The sequence below is a fragment of the Astatotilapia calliptera genome, chromosome 10 (assembly GCF_900246225.1).
Source record: "Astatotilapia calliptera chromosome 10, fAstCal1.2, whole genome shotgun sequence".
NCBI lineage: Eukaryota > Metazoa > Chordata > Actinopteri > Cichliformes > Cichlidae > Astatotilapia > Astatotilapia calliptera.
In genome coordinates, this window is record NC_039311.1 from 30,532,482 (window position 1) to 30,557,384 (window position 24,903).

General features: G+C 39.4%; 1 long non-coding RNA gene across 1 annotated transcript; it reads left to right on the forward strand.

Moving 5' to 3' along the window:
• The first annotated feature begins 1,720 nt into the window (after nucleotides 1-1,720).
• LOC113030637 (uncharacterized) lies at nucleotides 1,721-3,501 on the forward strand. The gene is made up of 2 exons (XR_003273616.1): nucleotides 1,721-2,154; nucleotides 2,238-3,501. It is a non-coding gene; the product is annotated as an uncharacterized LOC113030637 (long non-coding RNA).
• Nucleotides 3,502-24,903: the final 21,402 nt, after the last annotated feature.

Here is a 24,903-nt window from a genome sequence, read left to right on the forward strand (position 1 = left end):
TTGCACTAAATACCTCTGATTGACTTAGTCACTACAAAATTGCTGCTGTCACCCATAGTTTGCATGGAAGGTGTCAGCTTGTCTGCAAAGACTTGCTAACCACAGAGACCAAACCCTGGGTGTTAGATAAGGTGCTTATGCATAGATAAAAGCAGTGTAAGTTATGTTTGTGTGATTGGGTGAAAGAGATTTGTTGTACAAATCACTTGGAGTCTTAAATTAAAGAGAAAGACACTATATTGCATGCATGGATCATTTGTGTGCTATCATACCCAGAATGCCTGTCAGTTCTTTGGAAAATCTCATAGTATCTGGTTAGTAGTAACAGTGACTTACTAAACTTTTTCATCCATCCTTCCAGCCACTCACCCATTTAAACTATTTCAGGGTCTGTCAGGGGGCGGAGTCTGTGACCCAGCATTTTCAGTTATTTTGTATTTTTTGATTACTTATGAGATAATGTTACGTTCTGGGGTTATTCATGGTTTTTCATGTTTCCGTTCAGATTTTCTCTGACTCAAGTCTTGTTTTTTGTTTTTTTTTCATGCTCCTGCTCAGATTCATGTTCATGTTCCCATGTCATAGTTTTCATAGTTAGCCTTAGCTGTTCCCAGTTTAGTTTCTGGTTCAGTTTTGCCCCAGCAACTGAATGTGTTGCTGGGGACTCCTGCTAGAGACGGGACTATGATGAGGACAGTTCACTGCAGAGAAAGTGCAGTGTCCTTTGGCAGGTGCATGTATGTCTGTACACGGACTTTATCAGTGAGATAATATCATGAGACGCAGTCACAGAACTTTACAGCTGCATAAAAAGTCAGAATAAAGAACAAAATCAAAGGTGAGTTTGGTCCAGTGGGTTTAAAAATAGGGGTCAGTGGTAAAAAAGCTAAAGAGCTTGTTTCCCCTTTCCCTCTCATACAGTCTTCTTAAATGTTGTGTTTGTATGCTTATCTGATTTAAAGTCACATATATCACATTTTCCATGATTAGCATGCACTGAGAACTCGTTGAAGCCGCTCCTGGTGTGATTTCATTGCAAGATCGTCTTTTTTTGTCCTGTTGATTCATGAGGACAGATTAAAGGCAAAATCCTTTTTTCAAAATTATCCTGCAACTTTAATTCCTGTTATGTATTGCAAAGCAGTCTGCAACAGTGACTTTTGCTGTAATTTAGAGCTGTGGTTGAGCTATTATGGTAAAGCAGTCCTCCTCTAAATGACTACTTTCTGTAGCTTTCTCTGTCATATTTACAATTACTGAAAAGATGATAGTGTGGGTATGTTTTTGATGATTAGCTTTTGTCTGCCTGTCAGAGTCTGTCAGAAGAGCGGCTCCATTACTGTTGCTTCCTATCCTTTAATAATTTTGTGGTTGTTCATGTAGCAACTGCTTCTCATTGCTGTACAGCCGCTTACGGTTACCTGCTGTAATGTTTTCCTTCACTTGCAGTCAATCATCCGTCAGGCCTTCAATGAGCTTTCGCTCATTTGTAAACCTCATATTATGTTGAATGAGTGAAGGTTGGTGAGACTGCAGTGGCAAAGTGAATTTTGTCTTAATATAGTTTTTTAAAAGGTTTTTTTTATAAATATGTAAGGTCATCACATTGCACTTAGGTTGTAAATGCCAAAGCTTGTTGGTCTCACAGTCAGAAGGCAATAAAACAAACTCACTATATATTATTATGCATTATTTTTTCTTTCCTTAAGCAGCCTGAAAAGTTTCAGGGTTTGGGAAGTCGTGGGTGCTTCTGGGTGTGTTTTTGTTTTCCAGGTGGAGAAGTGGGCAGGTCAGTGTTCTCTGGGCTGAGTTGATCTTCCTCACCTGGCATGAATCCTCTCATTATGGCTGTGATTTAAGTACCTGCTGTTTCAATTGGTCTAAGTCAGTTCATACGGTGGTAGCTAGGCTCACTCAGATATGTATTTATCTTTGTGTGTTACTGCCACCAACCCATCACACGGTTTGTCTGCTAGTGTCCTGCCTGAAGCCCACAGCCTGTTCTCTGAAGTATAAGTCAGTGTTCCCACAATCTCAACCTTTAATTGATACTCCTCGAGGATTCTTGGAACCACCTGTCGCTCACCTCCATGCCCACTCTCCACAGGAGCCCAGCTGAACCCCGGACCCCCACCTGCTCACCTGAAATCTCAAGTAAGGCCTCAGCTTGCAAATCTGCACTGTTGCTGCAACTCACAAGCTCATCCACTTTCACCTAGATCTCTCTCTCTCTGCAGATGATACCTGTGCTGATCAGTAGAGGCTAGGATCCACTCAGTATCTCACAACCCTACACCTGCATTTTTTTTAAACATTAAATCCATAAATATGCTCTATTGCAGTCCTGTTCTATTACAACAAGGTCTGGGTGGTATAGAAGCAAAATGCAAAGAAAAGACAGATGGCTCAGTCATTTTAACAGCCCTGTGAGAGATTTGGTATTCAGGAGTCCGGCTGGATGAACGCACGACCAAAACTCATCGGTAAAAAAAGACGAGAACTGATAAAATTAATGAAAGACTACAGACAGCAGGTGTTCTCAGAACATAACCGTGCCGTCTTATGACAGCATAAAAGTAAACATGAGTTTTCGTCATGATTTTCCAGCTGCATCGAGGTTTGTTGAAGTAAATGCCAAGTGACAAAAACTGTGGTGAACAGCAATTGAGTTTGATGTTGTAGACACTCCACCCCACTGTGAGACATCCTTTATCGAAATGTCTTATAAATATCTCAGCAAGCTGCACGCTTGGCTGCTTGGTACAATTGTCATAATCATTTGTGTTTTACAACAGCAAGCTGTTGAATATTAAGAGCATGTACAATTGTTTAAACCAAATGTATTATTGATTCCTCTAAACTTTTCCTCTCTGCAGTTTTTAACCTTTTTTTTTTTTTTTTCTCTCTTCCGCTCTTCGTTCATCCGGTCGCATTTGTTTCGACTTCTGTAATTCCTCTCAGCTTTCAAAATGTTTTTTTTAGTAGATCCTTGTAAAGAGGATGATTAAAAGTTCTAGCTGAAATGATCCTCTGTTGCTACCACTAGACTGATCTTTGCATCATAGGGTGGAGGACTTAGGGGAAAGTCATGAATCTCTCCTGGGAGATAATGACATGTGCAGTCATGTACAAAATGCTATGCTGATTTAATATTTATAATAATAATAATGGATGTCATAATGCTTTCTCCAGTCTCATCGACCTGTCAAAAAAATATACAGCAAGTCTACTATCCTATCTGTTAGGAGGACCCGCTCTACCTGCCAAGTATATAAATGTGTTGGACATGCTTTCATTTTGCATCTGGTACTGCTCTTTTCTTCTCTCTTTCCTTATTGTCCAGCCTACGATGACTCCGAGCCTTTTTTTCCTTTTACTGTTAAAAAGGATTTCTTACTCCCCACCGTCACCAAGTGACTCACAGGTCATTGTCTGATCTTTGATGTTGTTTGTATAACATTACCAGGTCTTCACTTTTCAATATAAAGTTGCTTGACGTGATCTTCCAGGTGTGGGTCTGCCTTCTGTTTTTCTTTCTCTCCTGTCTGCTAAGGTTGTGTGTTTGTGAGCCTATACCAGGGGTGGGCAATTCCAGGCCTCGAGTGCTGGTGTCCTGCAGGTTTTAGAGCTCACCCTGGGTCAACACACCTGAATCAAATGATTAGTTCGTTACCAGGCCTCTGGAGAACTGCAGGAGCTAATTTAGCCATTTAAATCAGCTGTGTTGGTTCAAGGACACATCTAAAACCTGCAGGACACTGGCCCTCGAGGCCTGGAATTGCCCACCCCTGACCTAGAGGGTATAGGCCAGGGGTGGGCAACTCCAGGCCTCGAGGGCCAGTGTCCTGCAGGTTTTAGATCCCACCCTGGGTCAACACACCTGAATCACATGATTAGTTCATTGCAGTCCTCTGGAGAACTTCAAGACATGTTGAGGAGGTAATTTAGCCATTTAAATCACCTGTGTTGCATCAACGACACATCTAAAGCCTGCAGGACACCGGCCCTTGAGGCATGGAGTTCCCCCACCCCTGCTCTAGGTCCAGGGAAAATGGCAGTATCTGATTATTCCATTCAATCCAGTTTTATTTATTTAGCGCCAAAACACAGCAGTCGCTTCAAGTCAATTACAGCTCTATCTGCTGTTTACCAAATATCAACTGCAGCTTCTATGGATCCCCCCCCCCCCCCTTCCTTTCTTGTACTAAATTCATCCTCAGAGTCACTCTTGTTGTCCTAGGTAGCCGTTACTGAACCAGTGAGAACACCATTCATGAATTCACCTGGATGAAGATTTTTCCAGGCAGTCTGTGCCTTCAGACTTTTGAACTGAAGTGCTGCACATGACAGGTGTATTTGTGGTAATAGAGGGCTTGCAGCAGAAATCAAAAGTGACAAAAAGTGCCATTTTGACATGCTTCTGGGGCAGATATGAACAAGGGTCACTCGGGGGAGAGCAAACATGTCATTTCCATTTGAGAATCTCTTAAGAAAAAGCCAATTCAGAAGGATGAGGAGAAATAAGTCTCGTTGAAGAATGCAAATAAAACATTCATATTTTTCTGATAAGTGATACAGGTTAAAATAAGGTCACTGTTTTCCTTAAGCCGTCTTTAAAAGGCAAGGCAGGCAAGAAAAAAGGAGAATTACAGGTTTTGCAAGGACAAATCTTCCAGAAAAATGAAAGGAATGGTTATTTAGCACGGAGCGTTTTAGAGGAGAAAGGCTTTATGCTGAGAAATGCTGTAAGCAGCACGAGCCCTTCATCTCTGTTTTCTGTGTTTAAAAACATTCCAGCATATACGTGAAATGAAAAAGGTTCAAGGGAAATACGAAAAGCACGCAGCACCTTTTAGTCTTCCTACTGTGCATGTAAGTTTCTATTTGAGAAACAAAAGATGGTTTAAAGCAGAGGTGCCAAAATTATTTTAGCGTGTGGGCCACATACAGCCTAATTTAATCACACCATTTACACCAGAGCAGTGAAAACACTGCAAAATAACTCAAAACGAACACAACTCAACCACCACCTTGATTTAGACAGATTAAAAATGTGAGTAATATTTAGAATTATAAAAGCCCGGGAATCGAATCATGAGTCATGCAATCAGTGAGATTTAAAAACTCAAACTTAAGTGTAATTTTTCCGAAATTGTCACTCTTCAACATCCAATAAGGGGGCCAGATCTGACCCCAGGCCGGCTCTAATCCCACTGGCTTTACGGCGACACACTGAAATACACTGGCTACAGTAACAGCAGCAATCGAGACATATGTTTGGAGTATACTCTATTGCTCGTCTACATGCTGCTGCCAGAGGAGGTTTTGTCTGTTTTGGTGTTACTTGTTGTCTAAATCATTCTAATGATTACGGTGGATTTAGCTGGAAGGTGTCACAGCGGGTCTGCAGAGGTGTGTTTGTAGGGTTTTCTGACTGTCTATATAAACTGTCTATTTACTGCGTACTAAATAAAACCGTGAGCATAGGATTAGTTCACGTGGGCCACAAAGACAAGCTCAGACAGTCTTAATGCCAGCGACAGCAGCCCACATCAGCTGAGGGCTCGGCTCATACTATTGCATCTTATTACTTTCACAGAAGGGATGCTATTTAACTTTTATATACTGTTTCATGCTTTCAGTTATTTGGAGCAGATAGAGGTCAAGGGTCCAAGACTTCCCTGTTAATTAGCCTGAAGAATTAAGAAATGGATGATTAATGCATAACTAATGTTTCAGAGAGCAGAGTCTGTTTTTAGGAACACGTGTTTTTGGAGAAAAAACTGTCACACGCTGTCATGTCCTGTTTTACTTTAGTCATGAAAACATAAATACAACATTGTATGTAAATATATAATCATAAACAGAAAATGTGATTCACAATATTAGTTTAACATTAATAACAGAACTGTAATGGAGTTGATCGTAACAGTAATTATTAGAAAAATAGGATTTCCATTTATTTAACCCAAAATTATATTTACAAAAGTGATAAATATTGAGCTCATAAAAGAAGTCAAAGAAACAAAACTAAAGTCATGCAAAGACTACAAAGTTAAGACACCAAATGACTGCCCAAACAAGCATAACTGACCTAAAAGTGAAATGACACAGGGGTGTATATAATGGCTGATCAGCCCACTATGACACACGAGGGGTAACTACACAACACAATCATAAACCACACAAATGATGCAGTACAGTCTAGTTTGTTAATAAAAATAAAGATCAAAGAAGAAAATCTAAACTACTAAACTCAATATTTAAGTACAAATACTATTTTTTTTTCTTTTTTCTTTTTTTCTTTTTTTTTAAATTAAAGAAAACACACATTCTCCCCTTCAGCAGGACGTGGTGGTGCGGTCCAATTATCCATCCTTGTATTTAACAGCTTCAAACCCTGGCCACCACCTTTTGTCTGGCAACTCCCAGGAATCATGGCAGGTAAGAAGTAAAGGAAACAAAGGTTAGTCAAAAATCAAAGTAATGAACTGGTATGAGTACATAAGTAAACTAAATGTGCGCGCTTAGAAATAGAACAAATGTATCCAAACCAAGTAATAAACTTCTTGGAAACTAAAGTGTTATTGTGTTCAAATGAATAAATGAGAATAAACAAGTGTTACCGACTTTCGAGTGTGGCCATGGTTTTGGCCATCACATGACTTATGAGTGCCTTGACAAATACATGTTCTCATGACGGTTTCAAGGTGTCGCTTGAACACAGTCACCACATATTCACTTAAAATGTTAATGCTTGAGATATAGTTTCAGTTCCAAGATTCCCCAAAACAATATATATTGTTTTTTTTGTTTTTTTTTATTTAAAAAAAAAAAAAAAGTAAGAGTTTCATACTCTTGTCTTTTATGTCACTTTAGGAATCAAATTACAGGCAAAAAACCCGACATTTAAACTGCCAAATGTTAACGCAGGTCGAGTTTAGCCTGAAAAGTATGTGAGGGTTAAGCTGCTGTTGCATGCCATGCTGTACCTCTGCAAGCCACTCTGCAACCCACCATCCCTGCAGCTCCTGCTTTTCATGTGCGGTCTGACATGAGTTGTTGTCAAGTTGCTGTGATTGTTAGACTTCTTTGTGCTGCGTTGAGCTCTTTCCTCCCCTGCCTTCAGCTTTCCTTGTATGCACATGAAAACACACCAAGGTGAGCTTATGCTTTTCAAGCTGTGCAGATGAAAATAGTGTTTTTTGTTCAAAAGGAGACGACCTGAGTAAAGTGTGTTTCGCAAGGTTCCACATATGAAAAAGCGTGACCTTTTTTTTTTTTTCTGTAATATTTTGCCTTTTTCGTTTTTTATTTTTTGTTTTTTTCCTCTTCTTTTTAGGAATATATGTATTCTCTTTGAATAACATAGTTAGAAGACACACAACTTTAACATCTCTACATAGAGAGAAAATAATGTGGAAAGCAGAAAGGCAAAGAAAATTTAAAAACATATCACTTCATAGTCGAATCCATATCCAGCGAAGAGCAAAAAGCATTTGATGAAGACTGTATATAACCCTGGATTACAAACTCCTGTTTTTAATCAAAGTATCAAATTTTTTCGGTTTTGTTTGTTTTTTAAATTTTATTTATTTATTTTTTTGTCTTTGTCTGGAGCAGCAATGTCATCGTGGGCCACATACATTATGTTTATCTTAAGTGTGCTTGAACAGTGAAATTCCCCTTTCCGTCAATATAAAGAAGTTTGTACCCTATTCCTGAGATATGTTGGCATTAGAAAAAGAAGTCCCATTTCCAAACTTTGTGCCCTCCTTCTCTTGTTCCAAAGCTGTGCAGTGGGCCAGATTGGAGGCTTTGCTTGGCCAATTTTGGTCCCCGGGTCTTAGGTTTGACACCCTTGGTCTGGAGTGTTTTCACCGCGGCAGTCTTTTCACAATAAAAGAGATAACTGTGCCTTTTATATTACATTATTCTTTAAAATAACACATTTGATTATTAATTTAATAAAGTATTTAATTGGCTTTCTCTTTTCTCTGGGTTTCTGTGACCTGTGAACATCTGTTCACAGTAAACTTTAACGCACAAACGGTGTCCTCTGGGATTAGCATAATACGGCTGGGACTTCAGTGGCGAGTGTATCAGCGCACAGAGGAAATCTACAGTATATTGCCAATGCTATTTTTAACCACCATATTATCTTTACTCACTGTTTCCTCGGCTCTAGCGAGGCCTTGGCGAGTTTGTGCTGCACTCAAGTCGAAGGTCAGAAGCTTTGCTGTTGGTGGCAGCTTGTAACAGTCGCCTGCTCTCAATCCTCAGATGGTAAGGTGGTTAGAAAAGCCCTCCAGCTGCTCCCACAGGGGTGGGACAAAGTGTCAGCTCACCACACAGAGGAGGAAGGAGAGAGAGAGGAGGGCTTTAAATCTCTCCTTCTCTTTTTCACTCTCTCCACATTTCCCATGGCTTCCATGTCGCTGTTACTCTCCCTTCCTGGATTATTTCTGTATAATTTGTTTGCAGCATATATTTTGGATTTAAATCATTTGTAATTTGCATCTGTTTGCACACAATACCCACCCACTCACACAAACATGTACACACACATGCACATTTGAATTGCCTGAAAATGTAAATTCCTTCAACCAAGTTTTAACAGTAAAAATTTGGCACAGCAATAATAATGAGCATCATCATTAAACACATTCTGAGACTGGCATCTTATTACACACTGTATATAAAAGATGTAAATAGAATGGACCCTCAAGTCTCAGTGTTAGCATTCTGGTCACAACCATGTTGGTTTTTTGGGATCAAAAGTGACCATATTTCGAAGAGAGGGCGGCGTGTTAAACCACTAGATTACTTTTGATTGTCAGTGTACTGACAACAGGTGGCGTCACAAAGACACAAGTGTTTGCCACGCTGTATCACTTTCCTGTTTTGTACCATCAGCTCAGCACATGGACCAATGAGCACAGAGGAATTAACTATTCTAAAAAATGCAAATGCTGCTCTTATTTCCTGTTTCTGTGAAGTAGGTATTTAGGATTTTGCACCTTTACTCATCCTGAAGCTAACTTTAACTTGTACAGTTTTTTTTTCTTCAAATGCTGTGAATTAACACCCACATTTAACATAAAGGCAAACCACCAATCATACTTCAGTACTGATGCCAATCATTGAATGACTCCTATGAGAAAAGCACAAACATGCTCTAATTTCAAGCAAGACTTTTGGTGCATGACAATAAATATGAAGACTTTTATTGTGGTTGCATCTGCATTAGCATGGCATCATTATAAAATGATTAGGGTAAAACTGATAATGCATTCAATTAAAATATTCCACTGAATGATACATTGACTTAACTACATGCACAAATTGCTTACACTTGCAGTTTTTCCTGGAAGTCCAGGACTTGAGCTTCCAGGCTCTGCGTTTTTACTCGATTTGGAAGGTGGGTGGAGCGCGCTGGTGCTGCTCAGTTTGTACTGAGGTGTTACTTTGGGATGTAGTGTATAGCTCTCGCTCGAGGAGGTGTGTATGTGTGTTCACGAGTGTGTCTGCATGTCAGTGCCAAGCCTGGTGATCCCTGAGCTTGGCACCATCTGGGCTGGAGGCTTGAGCTGGACAGACAGACAGACTGGGTGGGGGGTGTTGTTGTTGTTGAAGCTGATCCCTGGGGTTTGAAAAGCTGGTTCCATCTAACCTCTAACCTCCCACCACTGCCTCTGGCTGTGGCACACAAAAACAGAGACACGGCATGAACAGATATGACAAAGGCATACAAATACGACACGGCACGCACATACACGAGTTATTCGAGGCACACATGCAGATCGTGGCAGAAAAAATAAGAAACGGGACGATGAATGGCTTTCAGAGTTGCCCCCCCCCAAAAAAAAATGAGATGGAAAGAATAATCTATAAGGAGACAGAATGAGTGGGTGAGCATGCACACGAGGTCTCAAATGTTCAAAGGAAATTATGATGACTTTTCAAAGCAGTGTAGTGTATATTGTCATCATATGCATGCATCAACTTAAAGTTGTGCCTTTGGGGCCCATACATTGGCGTGTATGTTGTTGTGGTTATACTGTGAAAGGAATAGTTATTATGTTATTGTGTTTATTTTCTCCCTTTGCCTACAGTGTAGGTTTCTCTCTTTCTTTTCTTTCCCCCTCCCGGTGTGTAACTCCACAATGTGTGCGAGTTGACATGTTTCACTGGGGTTATGAGGTCCACTTAGGAGTGTGCCCACTTACTGGTTCCTGCTGAATTCCTGGCTGGTACACCTCTTCTGTGTCAACTAATCATCTAAATGTGGTATTTAAGGACTTCATCCACCCACTCTCCGCCAGATTATATCAGTGGTTTAAGCGGTAGCGTGTCAGGCTCAATCAAGCTCCTTGGTTTGCATTGTTCCCCTTCTACTTACATGTATCTTTTACCTCAGCCTGCCTCATCTTTGGAAACCCATCCACCTGCTGTCTCTTGCATGTCTGGGTGTAGCTCTGCAGTAAAAATCTTTGCGTATTCTTATGACTAAGGCTTCTATCGTCTGTGTTTTTGAGTCTGCCAGAGTCCGTCTCTGTGCTCATTCTTCTACTCTTTCCCTCTTTTTGTCCTGTTAGGCAGCTTTCCCTGTGACACCATTAGTTAAATGGCTTCTGTTGTTTTCTGCACACATGCTTTTTCCACCCAGCCTGCATGTGCTGCACACATAAGATAATAGAAAACGGTCGGTGCATGACAAGCTGGAATCATGCATCAGCAGTTAGACGTCATTCGCAAGGATAACAACAGCACAAAGACCAAAGCTAGAGGTGAACTTGGAATTTTAAATTCACCACTGAAACATGTGGCTTGTAGCTTTCCTGAAATTAAACTTCCGTTTGCTTTTAATTTTCCTCTTTTTCACTTTACTTACTTAAGCAAATACTTCTTAACCCTTGTATGGTGTTCGGGTCTGTGAGACCCGTGTTCAGTTTTTTTCAAAAGAAAAATTAAACAATTATTTTTTCACGTGTAAATGTGTTGTGTCTTTCCACTCACTCCACTTGATTATAACTGATTTATTTATAACATTTTATATAAAAGAAAAACGAGAAGCACATTAATTCATAAATGTGATCTAACAAAGGTAAAGGGAAAAAATTAACCATGTTTGCTGTTCATATGTCTTGTAATTGGGATGAAGTAAACATCTGTTGAGTAATTTAACATAAAATTGTTTGATAGTGTTAATTTGGAAAGCCAAAACTCTAGCGGGTCCACCAGACCCATGAACACTGGCTGACTAACAAAAATACGAACACCACACAAGGGTTAAAGTCAGCTAGAAGTCCTCTACTCAGTCATACAAAGATCAAAGGGAAGCACAAAGACCTTCAAACAATTTCCAGTTGTCAACCAGAGCTGCTGGACCAAATGCCATAAGAGGTGTGATCAGAGAGAAGAGAACCAGGATTAGAGTTAAGACAAAGAAGCTTCAAGCTAAGGCTGTTCTTCTGGTTGGTGTTCAGAAATCAAATCTTGGTGCTGAAACATCAGAGTGGATGGACTGTGCTTACCAGCTGTGTAAAGATGTTGCCCATGTTATTTGCCTGTAGAATTCACCAGTGTCTATTTGCTGCTGTTCAAATTCCTCTAGTTGTGCATGAATTGTGTGATCATCAGTGGGGCTGAAGACTGGAAGGATCGAAACTTAAATGAATAGAAATCTGTGGGAGACATTTAAAATGGTCAAAGTGAGAAGAAGCCCAGAAGGATCCAATCAACAGCTGAGCAGGAAGCATAAAAACTGTTGTTAAAGCATGTTGTTGCACTGATACATGTACAGCAGAGGTTCACCACAGTTACAGCTGCATGTTCATTGTGAGCTGTAAGTGAGCATACTTGTCATTTTTCTTCCTTACCCTAGTCACGAATGAGCATTGCTCTTGTTAGGTGCTCCAGCGGGATGAGCCATCATTTTCAAAAGTCCGTACCAAAATTGCTGCCGAGTGGCCAAACTTGCTTGTAGAAGCAGTGTCCCTTCTCTTTTTACAGGAAGACTCTTTTGGCCACATTTTAAATGATCTTGACTTTAAACTGAGACAGTAATCGGGATGTGTGTTACAGTGCAGGGTGTATGAATGCAGTATAAATGTGTGGAGTGTTAAGATCACAAAGTGAATATCTCTGCAGCACTGACAGAAATAGATTTAAAGAATTTGCAGGAGCCTCTGAAAGCCGGACTCAGTTTGCTCCTTGTCTACAAATGAGTCCTGAGCTATACTGCTAATTTTGCTATCGACCCAATACCAAGTAAATCCTGATACCGATACTGATACTTTTAACTTCTAAAGGGAGCTTATGCAGGAGAGAATAGTTAACACAACAAAACACACCTTTCAGCTTATAATAATGTATTTTTAATTTCTGGAGACCTGAGATGTGGACGTGCCCGTCTCTAAAGCCCTCAGTTCAGCTTTTCTTGTTTAAATGTGCTACATGCTATAAATAAAATAGACATGGTAGTCAGCACAAAAAGGTTCAGATATTTTTCATAGCGCACGTTTGAGGGTTGTTGTTTTTCTTTAACATAAGTCAGTGTGCTACATGCTGAACTTGGTGAGGCAGGACTCAAACTGTGCAATCAAAAGGGGAATGTATTTTTACCACAAAGTTGTGTAAGTATATACAGTGATCTGGGTAAAGGGGTCTCCAAACGCTGCCCTGCAGGAGGAGGTGAAAACAGCAAACCCAGGAAAAAACGGAGGACCATGACAGAAACAAAGCATCGACCAGCTTTGGGACCTATCCTAACGATATCTGTATCGATCGGCTAACTTCTACCATAAATGAACCAGTAGAGATTTTGAAAGACCAAACCGCAGGTGACTCTAGCTTTTCCCGGTCACACCAGCACTGAGATTAATATTTAAATAAAGCTCCATTCAAATAAACCTGATATTTTTGTACATTAAATATGTCTGGTCTTCCCAATTTAGCATAAACAAATAAGCACGAGTCACCCAGTGAGTCAGACGGCTTGTCAGTAAATCTGCCACTCAGGCTGTCACCGATTCCCAGTGGCCATGTAATCAGCGAGCAGCGTCATAGTTTCCACACCATAATTCCAGCTTTATTTCCTCCTGTACGCCTTTCACCGCCTCTCATTGTGTACGATGCACTTTATTAAAAAGCTTAATGCTGAAATTGGCTCATTTAAATATCTGAGAAAAGCTTTATACTTGCATTTAGTGTGCAAATATGTTTTAACTGATGTCTCATAATTTAATTTCACGTTCCAACTACTGTTCCTGTGTGTTCTTTCTTTTTTAAGAGCTTTATTATATTTTGATTTTTCATTAATGACGCGATGGAAGCATTTCTCCCTTTTCTCAGCCCATTTCTCCGGCTTCTTTTAGTGTGCAGTCCTGTGGGTGTATATTAGAACCAGAGTCCTTTAAAATCAATGCTGGAATGAAGACAAAATCCACGACAAACTTTCAAACTCCAATCACTTCATGCTGCCTGCAAATGTACTGCAAAACGGACTCTGAATCCAATAAAGAACTGAACAAGCAATACTTAGTGAGCCTGCGATAAACTGAGAGCTTGAAACCAGCGAGCAGTCATTTTTATTTTATTTCCAAAACCTTTATCTCCTGTCCTCATCCCTCAAATATTCCAAATTATTAGCAAATATTCTCGAGCACACCCCTCCCTAATATAATTACATTAGAGTCCTGCTAATTTCTTTCCCCGTCGTCTTCTCGCTCCCTCTCTGTCTCGCTGCTTCACTCATTCTGATTATCTTCTCCCGCTCACTTTCTCCCTCTCTCACTTTCTGGCTCACAAATCTCGAAAATTGAGATCTGAAGGCTGGTGCAGTGGGAAGCCTTGATACAAGGCTACCACTCTCAGTCAAATGAAGACACTCCTTTGGCATCAAGAGGCGGGAGCACAACCTGCCCACACTTGTCTCTCTGAGAGATTTTGGTCTGGAGGGGCCAGTGCTTCCTTTTTATTCTGGCAGTAGCACAAGAGGTGTAATGTGGTAGGGGGGTATGTTTATGTATTTAAATGTATACGTCAGAGCAGACTGTACGGTTGTGCACTTCTTGGAAAATGCTTTCAGCTAGAAAGGTAAAAGACAAATATGGACTGCGCTTGCATTTACATTTTGATTCCTTTTGATTTTCCACAGTTAAGTCAGTTCTCCATGTAGCTCAGGATAATTTCATGCATTTCCATCCTGCATGCACTGCTGGGGCCCAACCGAACAGCTTCAGCTGCAGCCCACTGCACAAGCTTCTGCCTGCACATGTGCTCATCGCACCAGGTGCATTTACCAGCTTTCTGGTAAATCCTGACATTTTATTTTTATTTCTTTTCTCACAAGTGAAAAACGCACTGAGAACAAATTACAGGAAATTAAAGGAGATGTTGATTTGTTTGGTTGGAGGATGACCTGTGAGTTTACTGGAAAACATGACAATTTTTTAAAATTGACAAAAATCTTAGAAACTATGATTCTTATGTGTACTGTCAACATATAGTAAGTACCATATAAAGGTTTAAAATATCATGGCACATTTGACCTCTGACCTCTCCTTCAAGGTCAATAGATGAGTGATTAATTATAGTGATATGCCGTCATTTGTAAGATCCATGTTTTCTACTGCCATTCTTTGTACTGGCTACATTTAGCTTATGATACCAAGATATGGAAGCTTATCATATTATAATTTGTAAACTAAAGGCAGTGTAGACTACAGTGTAGCCAGTTGTAGTATTTCTAATGACCTGCAGGAGGCAGCGCCTCTGGTCATTAAAAAAAAGAGTGGAAAACAGACAAATGTGACGGGATGTTTGATTCCAGAGTCGGAGGCCACCTCCGTGTTCTCTATAACATGTCTTCAGTAACTTCTGTCATCTGCATGGGTTAAAGTCGCTTCTTCCTTTGTGCTGTTTTTGTTTATATTACAGCCTTGTGTCATTGCTATAGTTAATTCCTGTGTTACTTTGATGATCACTGACTTTGTGTGTTGTGGGGTGTTTCTCCTCCTGTGTTTCTGCACTTCTGTAAATGCCTTCCTTTTTTTCTTACCTGACTCTTGTCACTCGTGCTCTTGTGTACTGATAATTCAGCATGTCTCCTTGTTGTGTGTTTTATCATCTGAATGTTCCCGTTTCCTTTTCGTACCTGGACCTTTTTTTTGGTCAGTGGTTGTTTTTTGTTTTTTCCGTCTATTTTTGTACATCCAACAAGTAATTTTTTTAATACATTTAGACTTTTGTTTCTGCAATCAGTTTAAATGCCCTTCATTTAGTTCAAATTCTTGGCCAAACTCTGATAAAAGACAATACTGCAGAATCCAGCAATAGAGGGACATTTACACAATGAAACAAAGGGTATTACTAAAAACCAAAAATATCTGCCTCTATGGATTTCGGTGTAGATTGTGGTTAGCAGATCACTAATGTGTCATGCGTGTCTCAACACACATGACACATTAGTGCATGTAAGCCTGAAAAGTGAACAGATCCTAAAATCCATTTTCAAATCTAGTGGGAGTGGGATGTACAGAGAGTAACACAGGGCTTCTATCGATTCTTGTTAAGAGCCTGGTGGCTGGAGTGTCTGGAGCCAATTAATGGGTTTTTGGTGAGGACGCTGCTAAAATAGTCAAGGTGTGAGAGGAGATGAGGGCATGTAACATGTCTTTAAAGGAGAAAAGAGAGGGTGTATTTTATTTAAATAACATACAACTTTAACTGCACCAGCTTTGTTGCAGATTGTGCAAAATTGAAGTCTGACTGTTAAACCAAACAGCAAAGTTCGACTTTACAATCGTTACAATCTCAGCATGCTACAGTCACTGGTTCGTTAACAGTGTAATAAAATTTTTGTGGATCTGTAAGACATCAGCATTGGAAGCAGATAGAGATAAAATGACAGTGGTCTCATACTTGATCCCTGATCGCCACCACTGACAATAGAAACTGAGAGCAAGTAGATATTGATCTAATTTGTGGGACAAGTAGAACCAATATTTAACGGATATGAAGAGAACAATTTTAAAGCTGTAATGGGCGTTCCCACCCACAGGCTCAGTCTGTCCAATAGAAAGCTGTGGTCAGTCAAAACTTATTCCTAAAACCCGAATAAACAATGATGGAATGCATCCGAACATCAACACTCATCAAAATGATATTAGTCACTCTGAGAAGGATTGTTTTTCTCTTAAGCAGTCTGGAGATGGAGCTCCTATGTTGGGAGGTCAAATTCAGCTCAGATTCTTCTTTTACAAGTTTCAGAAAAGCAATTTTGAGGTTTTGTCTGGAACAAACACCAGGTTTATCACATCAACTGGGCAGAACTTTTAGATCTTATATATGACTGTAAGCAAGAATGTTAATGGGATTGTAATGAATCACCGCTGTCAGTTTGTTTGGATACCAAATAATCAACAATATCTATATGGCAGTTCAATTTAGGTCAAAGTGCTAGACTAATGGACTGAATCATTTCACAGTTGCATGGCTAAATGCACAACTTCTCATAAATGAAGCTGCAATAATCAGAAGCGATGGTGATAACATAAACCGATAGTACAGATTATCTGAGCTGCTCGTGCAATTTAATATTGTGCATAATTGGTGCTTCACGTATAAGAATTTTGCTGCCCTATTACTTGAAACCTCCCTTTAAGCAGAAACATTTTAAATCTCAAATAACTCCATTGTGTAAAGGTTACATTTATGGTCTTTTCCATTTAGAGAAAGTACTTTTTTTGTTCCTGTGACATGGTGCGAAGACGCAGAGAAAACCACTACAATAGTACTTACTCATTAACTCCAGTTCATTTAAGTGTGGCATCTTTTGTTAAAAGGAATTAAAGTGAGCGGCTTCAGTCTGAGGGTGTCACATTTATTAAAAGGAAATTAGTAATCTTCTGCTTCTTTTATTAGCATCCAGATTTGTGCATTTATATTTTTGAGACCAAACACTGAATACATTGTATGATTTGTTATAGTACAAGCCATTACATTATGTGTTTCTTTTTTTATTTTTTTTTATTCATATTTGTCTGGATTGTTTTAAGCACATTTCTTTAAATGTAATCTTGAAAATGTGGCGTTCACAGATGTCATTGAGATGAGGTGGGCATGGAAAGTTGGGCATGCAGAAGACACTGAGGATCGTTGTCTCCATCCTGCGTGGTTCCCTTCTTTACTGTAAGCGTCTAAGGCGATGTTAGTATTAGTTTGCAGTTATCTTCAATACGAGCATTGGTTATATTTCTTTTTCGGCTATTAGTGATTACGGGTCTATATCACAAATAACTATTGCAGTAAACTCACAAACAAACCAAATGGACTGAACTATGTTAATATTAAACATTAGCTCCAAGAAAGTTCCTAGAAAACTTAAGTAGTGGTGTACTTTCAAAAATGTTTATCAATTTGATACCAGTGTCACCAATACCAATTAAAAGACTGGTATGGATATGTCAGTAGTTGGGTTAATATGTTCAAGACACGACTGTCATTACGCAGGTATCAGTAAAGGCTCTGTTTCTTGACCCAAAGCTGGTACAAAAGAGAATCACCAAAGCCAGCAGTCTTCATCCACCTCGCAGTTATTTGGGAAATTCAGTCTGGACTAAACTCTATAATATTTCCGATACACACTTGTTTGCCGATTAGTTGCAAATCCACAGACAGGATTAGCTCACCTGCCCTTCAGAGATCTCAACACTACTCCTCTGATGTTAACCATCACTCCACATTTAATAAATAATAATGAAGTAGAGGTTGAAGAACTATGCCCTCGTGCATTTTCGTTTGCTCTGTAGTTTTTACTTGCATGCTTATTCATATAAGAATCTGCACTCGAGTACAGTTCTGCACTGGTGAGTGCAGACTTGTGGCATTGGTAATGTTTCAGTTCACATTAATTGTGACTTGATTTCCAGTGTTTGTGTAGCAGTGAACAGTGTAAAGGTTTAGCTTGCGAGAGGCCTTTTTGACCCCGGCTCCTGCAGTGATTAATGGTTTCTGGGTTAGCCTTCAGTTTCTGGGTTGTTGCAGAAAGGTTCATTAAACCGCGTTCCTGCAGCTGAGCGGCGTAAAGAGCACAAGAATGCAATGAAAAGGGATATCTGTCTTCAAGGATTTAATGTTAAATTATGTACTTCTACCTTTTCCAAAAAATTAAAAGTAAAATGATCCTGTTAAGATTTTACCAGTTTTTCATTTTTTTAAACTAAGGCGAATTAGTATATTTTATAATTAGAAACACTGATGCACTGTCCTGTTTGTATTTCACTTGAAATATCCGAGTCATATAATTCCCCATCTTTATTTTTCTCTTTTGAGGCAATATAAAGTGAAGAGTTACATTTTGCAGTGTAAAAATAACAGGGTTTTTTTCTTTCTTTTTTGGTCTATTATTTTTCATCATATGTCAGACATCTCCCCTGGGAGAAAATCTTAAGTCTCTATGTGTTGAAGTGCTGTATTTCAATAAATCTCACGGCAGGAGTCCACCAAATGTAATGGAGGGAAGTGATTTCTCTTTTTTTTTATCATCTTTGTCCTTTTCAAAGTCCCGCTGTTTTGTAGGAGATCGTGATGCCTTTCAGGGTACAGATTTATCAAGCAGAATAGCAAGGACTCGTGTCAGTCAGGGCTACTTGTTTGTGTGTCACACACCTAACAAACAGCATGTTGGAGGTCTCATTGCCCTCCACAGAGCTCTTTGTCTTGTCATCCCACCAAAGCCAGGCAGGTTTTTTTTTTTTCCCCGTGCTCAGCTTCACAATTCAGCCAGAACGATGGGGACTCCCACAATGATTGAACATAATGACGTGTGAACCCATTAAGCAGCTAATCAGAAACTGCAACGAAGCTGATGATGATGAAGGTGAAGCCGTCATCAACCCCCCCCCCCCCCCCCCCCCCCCCCCCATCCAAACTGATGTGAAAAATCCTGCAGCGTTTTAGAGCAAGGCTACACTGCACACACAACGGGTAATGCCAACATGAATGCAGCAAGGTGTTTATGAATGTCGCAGCTGTATCTGCAGACTGGATCTGATTCGCTGTGTTTGCTGAAGTGTGCGATCGAATATCGAGCCCTTTTTAAAAACGAATTCAAAGAGTTTTCTGGATGTGTAGTGACTCGGTCACACAGAGGTAAAAATAGCACAACCTCCTGGTGACTTGGAAAAATCAGCGTTTGCTTGGTGATTGCATTTTTTCTATTCGGTAACCAATTGGAAGAAGGTGAAGCAACCAGCAACAATTTGAAAGATCAATTGCAATAATGACATCAGACTGATATCGGACTCTGTCTTACTGTGCCCATTGTTCTTGCAGGCTTTATGGCAAATGGCAGCAGCTCGTTTTCCCTGGTGTGGCTGTAGTAGCTTAATCAGATATAAATTCAAAGAGTATTTCTGATGCATGGTAAAAACACTGTATATAAAAGATGGATGTAAGCACTGTGATGTTGTCCATAGTTTGTGCAAACTGGGCCTTATCACTGTAAAAATCTCAGTTTCTTGCTACTATTAATTATTTTAAGTAGAAAAGAGGGTTGAAGGTTAAATTATAAACTCGAGCCAGCTAGCTAGTTAGCATGGATTCACCAGCACAACCACATCCATAGTTTGTGTTGGAGTTTTGGTGAATTTCTGTCACCAGAACTGCAGCATAGGCATGTTGGGTGGCTTGTACAGGAACACCACAAAGGTGCCCATATTGTTTGTCAGATAATTGCAAAAGCAAAGTTTAGAGGAGTAATTTAGTGGCATTAATGTACGTGAAGTCCAAATGATTGCATATGGCTAAAGCTGCTTGTGTTGGCATGCACTCATTCAGAGTGAACAGGCAATTTTTCAAAAAGAATTCAGCCTATACAGTTGGTTTGGAAAAGAATAAACTATTTTTTGTAAAATTAGACTCTAAATCTGTCCAAGAGGAAGAAGTGACCATGTCTATTGGCTAAAATATGAATTGTCAGGGTTCTCGAGCCTTATCTAGAAAAATCGAACAGGCACATCTACAGAACAGACAATAACAGAATCACAGTATAGAAACTCATCACAGATTCTTTTAATATGGACCAAAGGATCCACTCGTTAACAAAACACCTAGCTAACATGTCAGACTTTATTATCTAGTTTTCTCGCTGCAGATCAACCCTAATAATCAAATGCAAATGATGTGTGATTTAAAAAAAAAAGAATATTATTTTAAAATAGACTCAATATGATGATATGAAATTCTTAACTAACTAACCCATATTACAGAAAGACACATGCATGCACACTTAGAAAGTGCTCTGCAAGACTTCTAAAAAAAAAACTACAAATTTAAGCCCAAATGCAGATAAGACTGCACATTAAACTAATATTACATTGCTTCACAGTAGTTCTCCAAAACACTTTGCAGGGATGGGATGGGGATGGAAGATGACAGTAGATGAGATCCGCAGATGTGTCCCTGGCAGGAACATGGCCACCAAGAGCTAATTTTGGTGCTGGTGCACAGCATACATGCAATAAGTGCACTTCATCGTTCTGTTCTCAGCTTGTCTCTCTTTGTTTCCTCTTTCCCTCCTCCAACTTTTCAGCCTGTCAGTTTCATTCAGTCTGCTGTTCTTTGAAACCTGCAACAGAAAACCACATTTTATTAGGTTCATCCTTCTTTGCATGCATGCATCAAGACATAAATGCTTTGCAGATCCACTAAATAGTTTGTGGAAACAGCAGGGTGAGAAGTAACAGCAGCTGCAACAAACAATGCTGTGCAATATCACCGGGGTGACCGTGGTGCAGGAGGTTGGGAAGCGCATCTGTAACCGGAAGGTTGCCTGTTCAATCCCCGGGTTCTCTGTCCTGGTCGTTGTGTCCTTGGGCAAGACACTTTACCCTACCGCCTACTGGTGTTGGCCAGAGGGGCCGATGGTGCAATATGGCAGCCTCGCTTCTGTCAGTGGCTACAACTGTAGCTGCCTCCACCAGTGTGTGAATGTGAGAGTGAATGAATAGTGGCATTGTAAAGCACTTTGGGTGCCTTGAAAAGCGCTATATAAATCCAATCCATTATTATTATTATATTTTAAAAATGCATGCAACATTGCAATGCCTAGGGTAAGTTTAGATATGAAATACAGTGATGAAAATAACCATGATTAAGCCTTTAATTTAATGACAAATGGTTTTACAAATGCAGTTAGTTGAGAACGAGTGTCCAGGGCTGAACTCGAGGTGTGACCAGAACTAGAAGCCGGTTGGCTTTTCGTGAAAATTTGCTTTCAAACTTGAAAGAAAAAAAAAACTTAAACTTTTCTGACCTTCACCACTTCGAGTACCCTCATCGTCTCACTATTCTGTTATTGTTAGTTGTATTATATTCTTCTCCATTATAACTTGCGGTCATCAGAACTGTTTTACAGACTTCTGGAAATCTTGAGGGCCAGAAAGCTCAAACCTTCAGCTTCTAAAAGAATCTTTTAAAGAAATCTCTCAAATGCACAAAAAACAGGCCTCCTTTCAAAACAGCTTTGAAAATGAAATGAAATCATTTCTTCGAGCAAATATCCATTAATAAGGAGTTATCCATATTTTTATTACTGATTTTATAATGTAAGTCATTTCTTTTTAGGCAGCAGTATAAGTGATGTGCATGACTCAGCTTTTGTTAGTCTCTGTTTTGTTCGTACATTCTTACAGCTCAGCCAGCGAAATGGAAGAGAGAGACTTGACAATCATTAATGTTTTGTTATTGTTTCTAAAAACATGTCGACCTGACCCCGAATTTTCTCACTTTCCCGAGCAACAACTGTGCGAGATTAGTCACATCTTTTTACATGGAAATGACTTGTGTGTAATTTCTTTCATCACTTTGTGCTTTCTGCTCTGGGCATATATACATTTACCCCCATAGCATCTGCACATTTACTACTTCCAAGAGAGCATTAAAGCAATGAGTTCACATCACATTCATGCATAATTTAGATGAGCGTGAGCTTTGTTTCTAGCTGTGTAGCTTCCATTTGGTACAAAGAGCTGTTTATCCATCTCTGTTTCACCATCAGCAGTCTCAGCCTGCTTTCACTTGCCAAGTACATCCTGACAGGCAAAAGGAATTAGCAAGTGATGTTTCACAGTTATTTTAACAGGCAGCGAGCCTACAGCAAGGCGCCATCTGAACAAAGAGCACCTCTCCACACGCAAAAGCACACTAACGGAAGATAAAGAAGATAAAAATCTTTTTAGTTGTCAAAGCAATCATTCAAATAAATGAGCGTTCAATTTTGGAGTGCTTCGGTGATATTAAAATTTACATTTTGTTCGTATTTATAATGTCATAACTCCAGCATGCGACACTCCCACAGCCCGGCAAACTAAATGAGTACATTTATGGGGACGCACAGCCTCAATATATAAAAAAACAAAAGAATTGAAGGAATTATTTTTGCTAGAACTTTGTGCAAGAAGGAATCAATGCCTCCAGCATCTTTTTATCAATAGCTTTTTTTTCCACTCTCGATTTGTAAAAGTAAATCATGAGCTCATACATACACTCAGTGTTTTGTTATAGAATTAATTTTGGTGAAGCTGCTTCATAAAACACATTAATTAAAATTCAGGAAATTAAGCATCAGATGGGAAATATTTCCTGGGGGACAACATCCACACCGCCCTCACGTGTGAAGGACCAATGTTTCAATGCAACTTTGCAAAGGAAAGCTTGTTCTTACTGCTTTATGCAATCATTTTCTTAGACATGCTTTTTCTTGGGTACTGTTTAACTCAGGGATGTCAAACTCCTTTTACATTGTGGGGCACTTTGAAAAAGAAGTGCAGTTTCAACAATACATCACTTTTTTTGTTTTGTTTGTTTTACATGATAAAGAAATTGACTTTTTTTTTTTTAGCTCATTGTGCAGACTGTCATGTAATCATAAACTGGAAGATTTACTGTTTAAAAAAAAAATCACAAATTTCTCAGTTTATAGTGGAAAAAACTGATTTTTGTTTGTTTTTGTTTTTTTTAATAGTTTATCTATTACATATTTACTTTGGTGTAGTATCCATGGTGACAGGGGAGCTTTTATCAGTGGAAAATGCCCTAAAACCTGCTAAAATACATCTAAAATCGTTACATTTTCTAAAGCCATCCCCTGGGCCAGATTGGAGACTTCACAGGGCCAATTCTGGTCCACGTGCCTTATGTTCGATACCCCTGGTGCAGTTTTAGCTTTATAGATGGATACAAATCTTTCTGACCAATACTTTTTTGTGAGACTCACAGGTTTCGTTGTCACATCACAAAACTCGGAAAAAGGCTCAAAATAACAGAAAATGAGCAACAAGGAAAAAAAGCCTCAGATTTTCCTTTCAGCAGCTTCACCGGCCATCTGAGGTTTCTCTGTCTTTATTGTGGCTGCATTTTCTCTTCTCTGTGCATCCCTTGTGTCTTTGTGGTGACTCCCTGTAGGGCACAGTGTAGGCTGCAAAAGACAGTGACATGTTAACCTGTACTCTATCCATGAGGACAGCTCACCAGCTGTCTTCACAGCCACTAGACAAAAAGATAAAAGCCAGACTTTTAGAAAAGTGTCCTACAGAACTGAGCCAATCAAAAATGTGTCTGAAAAAATGGGATGAAAACTTCTGTGTAGGCTGCACCGGTATTTTTCTACTTTCACATCTTTATCAAGTAAATAATTGACATTGCATTTAAACACAAACTGGTATTTCAGTCTCAGTGGAACAAGTCGCCTGTTAGTGTTTGCCTGAGGCTGATGATGTGCCATTAGTTTTGTAGATTGTAAACAAAAGCACAAATTAAAGTTTTGACCTGAAGATGGCAGAAAAAGATCTCTAAAGTAAGCCGCAAGGGGGGGAAAAGCAACAGAGCGCTCATTATCAACTTCAGTCAGTCTTAATAACATTACATAGCATTGCATAAGAATCAGTTCAGTTAGACAACGGCCATTCCAAACTCATGTGGCTTTCTACAGATGACTCACGACTGCCTCCTGATTTTGAGCCAGTATATTGTTTCATTGAGTCTGTGAAACATAAAATGACAATTAGGAGGAAGTCACTGCCAAAAGTAGAAAACTGAAGTGATCGTCTTACCAGTTTACACTTTCTCTGGCATTAGCTTTGCACTGATGTGTGCTGGATGAGGCCACAGCTGCTGCCGCTGCTGAGTCAAGACTATTAGTTTAATTCCTCTTAAATAACCAGCGTGGAGTCTGCGACAGCGATCGTTCCACAATGTAAAGAAAACAGCTGAATTACATTCTTCTTTTTTTTTCATACTCTTTTGCATCAGGCTGTAAAACTGACTGCAGTGATTACAGTGATAAGGCAGTAACACTGCATTATCTGACTTCAATAAAACTGCATCACTGAGAAAACATTCATCTTTATCTTCTTCTTTTTGGCAGTTTATACAGAGTATCTGAGTCCAATAATTACTAAGTACAAACACTTGAAATGTCAGCACAACAATGATTTTAAGATATTAAGTATAATTTTACCTACAATCAGTATTATATTACTTTCAATGACTAATAGTGGAGCACTTTTGTGTAACCAAAGCTAAACTCTGGCGCATTTCCTCTACCACATGACCAACAGTGAGCCTGTGAAACTCCCTCTGAGTGACAGATTTAGCGCTTCAGCTGAATAACAGCTAGCCGTTGGTGTTTGGGTATTTTGCTCCTCATACATTTTGCAGAGTCTTGTTTAGCTTGCATGCAGCTCTTCAAAATGTTGATTTCCTCAGCAGCTTTGGAAGGTTCTAGTCTCACAAAAATAAAATTACACATAAATTAAATAAAATATAGAATTCAACTAAGCAAAGGTAATGCTAGGACAGTGCTTTACTTCATTATGCCCAAAACCTTCAATGCCA